The sequence below is a fragment of the Arachis hypogaea genome, chromosome 18 (assembly GCF_003086295.3).
Source record: "Arachis hypogaea cultivar Tifrunner chromosome 18, arahy.Tifrunner.gnm2.J5K5, whole genome shotgun sequence".
NCBI classification, from domain to species: Eukaryota; Viridiplantae; Streptophyta; class Magnoliopsida; order Fabales; family Fabaceae; genus Arachis; species Arachis hypogaea.
Window position 1 is genome coordinate 130428485 of NC_092053.1, and position 11934 is coordinate 130440418.

An 11934-nucleotide genomic window follows, 5' to 3' on the forward strand; every position below is an offset into this window, starting at 1 on the left:
TAGAATAGATTATGTACGATTGTTAAAAATGATTTGTGCCCGTACAGTGATAATAATAATAATAATAATAATAATAATAATAATAATAATAATAATAATAATAATAATAATAATAAAAATGAGGAAGAGTTATATAAATATAAATTAGGTATTAATAATTATTATTATAAATCAAATAGGATTTAGTTTAGATATTAGAATATATATTTTTAATGTCCTCGACTAATAATAATTAGATTTAATTTTAAATTTATTTAAGTTTAACATTCTAGTTATGATGTTATAACTAAACGAATGGAAATTGTTATTAAGAAATAAATAGGATTTAGATATTAGAAATATAGTTTTAATGGATGTAATGATAATAAATGGATGTATATTTTAGATTCATTTAAAGTTTATTAATTATGTTATATTGCTTATGTGATAATGAGAATGGAAGAATGTTAAATATTGTATGCTAATTAAGTATGATTATATTTGATTAATGTGATATATGTCTATGTTTTGTAGGGTTTATAAATGTTAATATGTGATCATTATTTGCCACCGGATCCATATAATCCAATTGTGGAGGGGTATTTGTGGGAGACCGAATTTTATCACGTTTCCTAGATCAGAGTTGTCCAATGTCATTCGACATTGGTTAATGCTCTGATCGAGAGATGGCGGCCCGAGAATCATACGTTCCATTTTTCAATTAGTGAGTGTGTCGCGACATTGGAGGATGTGGCGATAATTCTTGGCCTTCCGACAAATGGTATTCCAGTTACAGGACCGACTCTGAGTAGTTATAAGGCATTAGAGGTCGAATGCCTCCATCATTTTTATGTTGCACCCAGGAGGACAGAATGTAGAGGAAGCTTTGTAAAGTTGACATGGTTTCGGAGACTGAAGGATCATTTAATCTTAGATAATGATATTCCGATTTAGAGGTATGTAAAGTGTCACATAATATTATTATTTGGGACCATTCTATTTGGGGACAAGTCTAGGACAGCAATGCACTGGAAATTTCTGCTGTTGCTCCGTAACTTCGGCGGGATCAGAGAATTTAGTTGGGGTTCGGCATGTTTGGCACACTTGTATAGAGCATTGTGTAGGGCAACTCGTGTCGACTACAAGGAGATTGATGGTCCACTGACCCTTCTGCTTACCTGAGCTTGGATTCGTTTACCATTTCTCTCGCCAATTCCCGACAATCCTCGAGTCTTTCCGCTTGCAAACAGGTAAGTTCAATCATCATCTGCTTTGAATAAGTGCATCACATTTTAGTTGAGACTTTTATGATAAATATTTATATAACGGGCTTTCTGATGTCAGCTGGCATAATTGGGAGCGTGATTATCGGCCTTACATATATCAGTCTCTTGCTCACTTTAGGAGGTTATTGGACGATCTGCAGGAAGGATAGGTATGTGATATTCAATTGCTTTATATTTTTTATTAGCCGTATTATTATCTGGTGTGTAATCCTCTGTTAACTTCAATGTGTTCAGTTTGTTTGGGAGGCTTATGCAGTTGATCGCATTGAGGCAGGTGTGATTCCGGCTGACATCCGCCACCACTCGGTTATTTGGAGTGCAATCGTACCGCTGATCTCTTTTGAATGCATTGAGTGACATGCGTCTGATAGGTTGAGAAGACAGTTTGGTTTGAGTCAGGGTGTGCCTCATCAAGAGCGGGACCTAGGTCATGCACATGGTGAGGTCTTGACTGGACCTAAGAATGAAGATTGGTCCGATATGCACTCATTCTTTTCAAACTAATTTCTTTTCAACAATCACACCACTCAAGCAATCAAGCAATCAGTCATTCAGTATAGCAAAAAATCACATTTATAAGACAATCATAATCACAGACATATGTTTCTCATATTAATATCTATTTATAACAACTCTATAAGATAAAATAAATTTTAAGAAAATCCCTACCTTAGTATTGAAACTCATAGAAATCGAAACTGCAGCAACCAGAACTGCAACAGTAGCAACAACAATAACTCCCCATTATAACGACAATGACCACAACACCAAGAAAAGCGGTGGATTTAAATCGATCGGAGCGCAACAAGAATGGTACTGGAAATTCCAAGTTAAAGCAAAAGCTCATAATCAGAACAACAGAACAAAATAGATGCAAGATAAATTCAAGAAAGGAAAAGCCAAAAACCAGATTGGTACCAAGGTAGTGTTACCAGCGGATTTGAACAGTTCCGGAAGTGTTTCTCCGGCGACGAGGAGCTCTAGCGAAGGCTGCACAGATGTCAGAAATGAGTAAGGACATTGGCGAGTTGCCGTAGGACCAGAACCAAAACAGCTGGGAAAAAGCTGCAAAGACAGCGGTGACTTCGGTTGGCACCAATGACGGCGGCGGAACCTCTAGCAGCGATGAGAATGGTCGTCTCCTTCCTCTTGTGCTCGTTCTCTCTCTCAGACGCATTTCTCTCTTCCCTACGCGAACTCGTCTATCTCCGCGGCTCTGCTTCGACGGCGGCTCCAAGGTAAACTAGCGGCGGCGCGACGTGGTGGGAGCGATGACTGCGACGCGGTGAGCTTCCCTCCTCTTGCTCGGCAACAAAGGCAACGGTGGCAAGCTCGGGGATGGCAGCGGCTTAACAGAACGGCGACGACGGCCGAGCAGGGCGCGGCAACAGCGGCGGCACGGCCCACCAGCTTTGGCGCGTCTTCTTCTTCCACCGGCGCTCCCTTCTCCCTCTTCTCCCTCTCCGCTTATCTTTCTCTCTTCTCCTCTGTTGGTTACCTTTCTTTCTTTGGTTTTTTCTTTTCTGAATTATGCTAAATGTTGGATTTGTGTGTGTATAGAGGAAGAGGCGAAGGGGAATGGCAGTAGGGTTAGGGGGAAAAAGGTGAGTGGCGGTGATGTGAGTATGGGCAGGGGTTAGGGTAAAATTAGGATTAAAGTTAAATTTGGGGATATTTGGGTTAATTAGGGTTTGATAATTTTAATAAATTGGGGCATGGAGTATTAATTTGAAATCTTATTTGATTTCTTAAAATTATATTAGAAAAATATTACTTAATTATCGATTGCTAATCAGTTTTTGATCAAGTATTATAATTTAAAATTAGAGATAATATAATTTATTTTCTGTTTATAAAAATTAAAGTATTAAATTCTAAAATCTTAATTATTTAAATTAAATCATATAAAATTCTTATTCTTTTACAACTATTAAATTGTATAATTTAAATATAGAAAATTATTCAATAATTATGAGATTAAGTAAAATTTTTAATAAAATCTTTTATGAATAAATAAATTAAAATTAACTCATAATAATATTTTTCTTATGAAAATTTTGGGTCTTACATCCTATCCACCTTATAAAAATTTTCGTCCTCGAAAATTGATACAAATAAAAGAGATTTCATATCACTTCACTCTTGAATGCATTTAAAGAAAAAGCAAAAAGTTCTCAGTATATATATACATATAGTTTCAAATACCAGGATTTTCATATGGCATAAAGGTATAAAGGGTATAGGTGTGATGCGAAACAGAAGTTACAAGATAGGCTTGATGTACAAGATGATATATTTCAAACATGTGATGGTAAAGCAAGGCGGCAAAAGGTTATAAAATATGTTAAGGTTAAAACAACGTGCTTAACGTTCGAACTCTGATCTCACACCAACTTTAGAGATTCAATTATTCAAACTTCAACATAACTTATTTCCACCATCCTCAATCGTACTTCATCGAACAACTCATCCGAGGGTTTTCAACCTCGTCAAACACTTCGCAAATCTTAATGCTCACAAACCTAACATCAACAAAACTCTTTCACATGAAACAAGATTCCACAATTCCCTGCAACGTCGTATACTTACAATTTTCACCCTTTTGCGTTCACCAAACGTGTCCTAAAGGGCTAGTGTGTCGTTTACTAAGTCTAACGGCCACACAAGATACCAAAACTAATCTCGAGTATACTCAGAAGGATAATAGACCATAGAAAAGAAAGAAAAGCAACAAGGACCGTGTTCGCGAGAATTTGAAAGAATTATTGAAATCACAAGTAGACAAGGATATGAACAAGCAATAAAGAGTGCTGGAAAGAGAATCAACTGATAATTTTAAGGGTAACTCTTGAATCGAAGGAATTCAATAGGACCAATAAGATGAAAAACAATGCAGTATTTTGAAACGAATTCAAGCTGAGTCAAGTAAATATGAGGTTTACAAAATAAGAATATCCAAAACCAAAGACAAAATTCACAGAACTCAAGAGTATGATTTAAGGATACTCTCGAATACATTGTTCATAAAGAATGAAAAACTTAAGGAAAAATCATTTCATGTTCTGAAAGAGAAAATGAGTAACAAACATCCTTCAAAAGATTAATAAAAGCGTAAATGTGGCATTATTTCAATATAAATTCAAGTGAAAATAGATTACACAAAGTTTGTAAATGGAAAGATTAATTTGGCTAAGAGCAAAATTGTATTTTCTCTTCTTTTTCAAGCTTGCATGAAAATTGCGATCTTGTTGGAAGGAAATCTGAGATAAAGTTTTGCTCATAAAAGAAAAAATGATGCATTACAATTGAACAGGTTTAAATCACATACATAAATTTTTAGAGTATAAGGTAAAGGAGTGTAGGCTGAATTGAAAGAGATTTTATTAAAACTTCAATAGACGGTTATATCGCACCAAAACAAGTTCAAATCACATCAAAGAGAGGCACTGCTCAAGTAAAGAAATGCAAAGTCAAGGACAAAGTTGCATAATAATAAATCAAAACTTGTTTAAAGAGGTTTAAAACAAAACTCCAATAATATACTTGAAATCACAACCTTATAAGGATGTTCAATAATATTAAGATGTACTAAGAAGGAAACCAACACATTTCAAGAAAGAAACTTAAATGAAAGGATTTTAATTAGGATTCATAAAGCATGTCACTCATAGAAATGAAAAGCTTAAGAAGCTATGAAGCACGGACACTTTGTTTAATTGCTGTGTCGGCGTGTCGGACACATTTCGGACACGACGCACGGAGACACTCATCCGACACGCGTGTCTCCCATGTCCAAACGTGTCCTGTCCAAAAAACAAAAAAACCAGCCGGACACGGCCCAGACACAGCCCAGACACGGCCCGACACGGCCCAATGATATTTTGGAAAGCTCTCCTCATCAGTTTCACCCTTCACTTTAACAAAAGTTAAAAACCTAACCTTTCACCTCCACTCCCAAGCCCGTCTCTGGCTCCGTGGCTCCACACCCACTCACCCTCTCCTCACCGCCAATCTACCGCCACCTCCAGCCATCGCTGCCACCTCCGGTCATCACTGCCGTGAATGTTCATCATCTCTCTCCACACCCACTCACTCTTAATCTCAGCATCTCCTCTTCACTGCCGCCACTTCTTCTGCGGTGCTTGTCATCGCTGTTCACTACCGATCATTGCTTCTCCAGTCACTACTTGCTGCCGTGTTCGCCACCTCCCCGGTCGCTACTTCTACCGTGACCATTGCCCTACTCTCGTGCTCTTCCGTCGTGCTCTCCTGCATCCTCCATTTCAAGTAAGGGAGAATATTTTTTTTTTCATCCATCAATTTTCTGGTTCTGTATTTCTATTTTTCTCTGGCTTCTGTGCTTCTCTTTGGTTCTGATTTGTTTTGTCAATTTTGTGCTTCCATTTGATTTTGGATTTCTATTTTGTTCTGTGCATCTTCTTGGTTTAGTTTTGGTTTATTTTGTTTTGTGCTTCTGGAATTAGGTATTATTTGATACTTCTTTCATAATTTTTTACTGCTGCTATGAGAAGATTAGAAACTAGAAAGTAATAGAAAGGCATAGAATTGATAGAAGAAAAACAAGAGGAAAAAAACTGGATTGATGGTAAGGTTACTCTTGAGTCTTGATGGTTTAGAAAAGGAGCTAGTCTCACTTCCTGATAGGTTAGGAGTTAGGACCTAAAGATGATAGAAGTGACGTGGCTGGTTTAATTGCTTCAATAGTGAGAAGTGGAGCAAGAGTTGCGGTGGTGGTGGCTCTAGTTCAAAGGCTAAGGGACCGATGAGGCCAGTATTCAGCACTTATGTATATGAAGAGGAATATGGCAGTGACTTGTAAGATTTCTAGAAATCAATTTATTTTGAGTTTTAGTGTAAATGTCTAGACTCTAGATAACAATTTGTCTATAATTTGTTCTATATGCATTTATGTATATTCCGTTATTATATATATCATGGTTCTAATGGTAATCCTGATTCATAACTTTAGGTTATCTTTCTCTTCTTAGTAATCATGTTCATATTGAAAGATTATTTGTTAAGGTTTTGTTGTGGTCTTTGGCAATTCGCACCTCTTATAATATGTTTTTATCTGTTTCTTTTTTAGTAAACATTAAACAATAATAGCTGGGAATGAACTCAGCTTACACAAATGTTTAGTATTATATAATAATTTTCTTTGGTTTTGTTTTCTCTTTATGCTTTTTTTAGTTCTATTTTGCTCAAGAAATTGAATTGTAAAAAGTAATTTTGGTTCTTAAATTATTGTAGGGTTGTGAGAGATGAGTTCAGAGAGTGTTCAAAACAATTTTGAAGAAAGTGTTGATAAGCCTTTATGGAAATTTGTAACAAAGAAAGATAAAATTGAAGGGGACGAAAATCTTGAATTTCAATGTAAATTTTGCAAGGTTTTATTCAGTGGTTCTTATACTAGAGTAAGAGCACATTTATTGAAGATTTCAGGAAAAGGAATTAGATTTTGTGCAAAAGTTACATCAACAAAGCTTGAAGAACTTAAGAAACTTGATATTGAAAGTACATTGTTGCATGAAAGTAAAAAGGCTAAGTCAATTCCTCTTCCACCCTTATCTAATGCAAGTGAACTTGATTCAAGAAAAAGAAGAGCTACTGGACCTTTAGAGAAAGCTCTTAATGTGAATGCAAGGGAGACTCTAGATTTACATATTGCTAGAATGTTTTTTTCATCTGGATTACCTTTTCATCTAGCAAAAAATTCGTATTTTGTCAAAGTTTTTTCTTATGCTGCCAATAACTATATTGATGGTTATATTCCTCCTGGATATAATAAATTGAGGACAACTTTGCTTGAGAAAGAGAAGCAACATGTGGAGAGAATGTTAGAACCTACTAAGAATTCATGGAGTGGAAAGGGACTGAGCATTGTAAGTGATGGATGGAGTGATCCGCAAAGGAGGCCTCTTCTTAATTTTATGGCTGTAACTGAAAGTGGGCCTATGTTTTTGAAAGCTGTAGATTGTTCAGATGAGATCAAAGACAAGGATTATGTTGCAAAGCAAATAAGAGATGTGATAAGAGAAGTCGGTCTCTCAAATGTAGTGCAGATTGTGACTGATAATGCGTCGGTTTGTAAAGCAGCTGGTTTATTGATTGAAGCTGAATTTTCATCTATTTTTTGGACTCCTTGTGTTGTTCATACTATCAACCTTGCTTTAAAGGACATTTGTGCAGCTAAGAATACAGAGAAGAATAATTTTTTCTATCAAGAATGCTCATGGATTACTCAAATTGCTGATGATGCTTCTTTTATAAAAAATTTTATTGTTAATCATCATATGAGGTTATCTATTTTCAATGAATTTAATACATTGAAGTTGCTTAATGTTGCTCCTACTCGATTTGCTTCTACTATTGTGATGCTCAAAAGATTTAGGTTGTTAAAGCAAGGCTTCAAAGAGATGGTTATAAGTGAGAAGTGGTCTTCATACAAGGAAGATAATATTGGCAAAGCTGAGTTTGTTATAGAAAAGTTTTTGAGTGAAATTGGTGGCAAAAAATTGATTATATTCTTGCTTTCACAAATCCTATTTATGATGTTTTAAGAAGTACAGACACATGCACATACTCTTCATTTGGTCCATGAGATGTGGGATTCAATGATCAAGAAAGTAAAAAGTGCTATATATCTCTATGAAAGAAAAGATGAACAAGAGTCATCGTCCTTCTACAATGTTGTGCACTCAATATTAGTTCAAAGATGGACGTAAAGTAGCACACATCTTCATTGTTTAGCACATTCATTGAATCCAAGGTAACTTTTTACATTTATTGTTTATAACTTTTATTTATAAGTGAAGATAATTGAATCATTATTAATTTATGCTTAAACACTAATTATATAGGTATTATAGCCACCAATGGTTGAGAGAATATCCTACACGATTTTCTCCTCATCAAGATATTGAGATCACTAATGAGAGAGTTAAATGCTTGAAGAGGTATTTTCCTAATGAAGAAGAGAGGAGAAAGGTAAACATTGAATTTGCAAGCTTTTCTGATGGTAGAGGTGTCTTTGAAGATTATGACTCTTTGAATGATAAAGGCATAGTTGATGCAAAGTCTTGATGGCTAATTCATGGTGGTAAAGCAAAATTTCTTCAACCAATTGCTCTTAGGCTACTAGGGCAACCATCTTCATCTTCTTGTTGTGAAAGGAATTGGAGCACATATTCTTTTATCCATTCCCTAAAAAGAAACAAGTTGAAGCCTAAACATGCAGAAAATTTAGTATTTGTCCACACTAATCTTCGTCTTCTTTTAAGAAAAACTCCATAATACAATAAAGGAGAAACTATGATGTGGGATATTGCTGGAGATGCTTTTTCACCAATTGATGAAGAAAATAGTGTTCTTGAAGTTGCTCACCTTTCTCTTGATGAACCGGAGTTGGAAAGAGTGACTTTTTCTAATGATGAAGATATCAACCATATATGATGGAGAAATAATGACTTTAGATAACTTTTTTTTGGTGTACATATGATGTACAAAATTCTTACTATCTCTATTAAGACATAAGAGTTTAGAATTTTATCTTTTGAATACCTATACACTTTAGGAAAAAATGCATATCATATGGTTGTTTTTGAAAATATCTCTATTAAGACATATCTCTATTTAAATATATTATATTATTAATATATGCGTGTCCCCGTGTCTGACAACTTTTTAGAATTTGCGTGTCGCCGTGTTGCGTGTCGTATCGTGTCTCGTGTCTGTATCCGTGTCTGTGCTTCATAGTTAAGAAGGAACTCAACAACTTAAAAAAAGTTGATTCAAAACTTAAATTTCTTCAAAAGAATTCAAAACTTTTCAAAATGGTTCAAAACAAAATTCTGAAAGTATACTTGGAATAACCACCTCGCAAGAATCATTTAAGAAGATTACGATGCACTTAAAAGGAAATTAGCCCATGGAAGAAAGGATCTTTAAATCAAGGGAATTCAAACAAGAACTCACTAGGCATGGATTATCAAACGAGCTTCCAATTGGTCCAAAGGAATACAAAACGCGCCAGGAAGACAACTCAATCAATAGATAATTCTCAAGAAAGAACTTTTGACTAAAGAAAGATGAATAAAAGGACAAATGGTACATTAGATGGAAACAAATTCAAGTTGACTCGGATGAGTATGAGATTCACAAGAAATGGAAAACTAAGACTAATGGCGACGTTCAAAAAAAATAAGAGAGTAATTAAAAACAGAATCAAATATGACATCCACATAAATGAAAAGCTTAAAAAAGGAATCGGTCTATTCATAAGAAGAAAGACATGAGCCCGACATTTTTTTAAAAGAACAACAATAGATAAACAATGTAGTATGCTAAACCAAATTCAAATTAAAAATAAATTAGGTGAAGTTTACCAAACAAAAACTAACTGGAAAGAGATAAAAACCTTTCTCTAAAGAATATCTAAATACATAATCAAATAAGGATATTCGTAAGAACTGCAATAAAGTCGTTAGAGAATCAAGCTATAATCTTAAGAAGGAATTTGAATCTAAGAACTTCGGTAGGAACAATCAAGAAGAAGAACAGTACACTCTTTTGAACCGAATCTAAGCTGGGTCAAAAAGAATACTAAAAGTCAATGCTAGCGTTCACAAGGAATGGATAAACTCAAAAAGGAATGAATTCACTTTTCGAAAGAAATACTAAAGGTATTGCATCAAAACATCTCAAATTAAAATAAGATATGCAAGGTTTATAAAATAGAACTTAATTAAGCTATGAGCAAAAATATTTCCTCGAGAGTCTTGAAACATACTCAGGTGCGAAATCACATAAGAATACGTATAAAAATTGTGATAAAGTTAAAAGTAAATCGAGTTGTAGTCAAAGAAGGAAATCTAAGGTAGAAATTGTTTTCACATATCTATAAAAGAATAGGTGAAACATTACAGATAAACAGATCTAAACATATAAGAAATTTTTTTTGAATTCATGTAGGGAAGTATATGCTAAATTAAAAGGGGTCTCATCAAAAGTTCAAAGGATGATTGTGGAACAGAATAAGACAGGAAAAATAGTCAATTCTAAACTTTTTCAATCCCAAAACAAGAATTTTAAAAATAGACGGTAAGGAATGATGCATCACACCAAAACAGGTTCAAGATCATATCAATGAGCTCAAGATTCATGAAGAAGAGTATAATTAATAATAAAGACGAATATATATTAAAAAAAAACGCAAGCATACTCTCAAGAATACAATCAAGCAAGGTTATGGATGAATAATAAAATATGGTCGAAAAATGGTTAAATTATAGTTCAAGGAAGGAATCCGAGTCAAGGAACTTCAATGAGGATAGTAAAGAAGGAACGATATGCCAACTTAAGCAACGCAGATAAGAATCACAAGTTGAAACCAAACACGAAAAGTGAACTCTAGCATTCCTTAACCATATGACTCACATTACCCATTACTTATCAATTCCAATTTGTCTATAATAACCTATTAACTTTCCCGTCACATAAACCATCAACATTAAGTTGCCCAGACTTAATATCAACAGATATGCAACAGTAAGCTAACAGCGTTAATCAATAGACAGTCATATACATAAAGCTCTAATTCTTATTATCCGAACAACACCTACTACATTGACAAACACTCAAAGTATGCAATGAAGCATAGTCAATCCATTTTCAAGGCTCTAATCAGGATGAACTGCTTTGATACCATAATGTAACACCCTCACTATCAGAATATCACGCTTCCGGCGATGCTACTCTGATAGCAAGAAGTATTATGACGACTTCATATACTTAATAATAAAATAGGAGCCTTTTACTCGAAATCGTATCATTGTTCTTTTTGAAAACCGGAAAAAGACTACTTTTTAAATAAAACAAGACAAGCATATACATGTACAAAACTTCTTACTCAAGTATCCTATACATATTATATACATACAAATCATACAACTTCTATCCCTCTTACATAATATAATATTGATGGCGAGGGATAAGTAAATAAAGCATTATCGACTAAGTGAAACGCAATACAACCCTTCGTGAGCTTTTTCATCTATCTCCTAGAAAGATAAAGTTGTAGGGGATGAGAACCTAACCATACGATCTCACCACAGAGTTTCAGAATTGTCATAATAAGATATTTAAAGAGAAATCCATTTTTAAGCTCAGTGATTATTGTTCGTCCTTTGAATCTTTTAAAAAACCAACAACAAGTCATCCAAAAACCCTTTTCGAAAATCAATATTTAAATATCCATAAATCCAAAACCTTTCTTTTCTTATAAGAAAATCTTAATCAGAAACCAACCACGCAATCAATCAATACAATCATCAATTCAGCACCAAAGCTCATTCTCAAAAGTAGCACACCAGGACAAATACAGGCAAAATAGACAAGAAAAGCACAGGTTTAGGTAGCAGTTATAGCAAATAGTTCAGGTAGCAGTTAATAACAGTTTAACAATTAGGCTAACCAAAACAAATTCAAACCCAAGCAAAGCATACAAATGCATATGATGCATGTCTGTCGTATGGCTAATGAGCTCATCTGTTGGTTATACAGACAACCCGACAAGTCCAATTTGCACCCTTGGACTGTCCCCCGACGCGCATCCCCATGAGTCTATGCATAGCTTTTTCTCATATATATA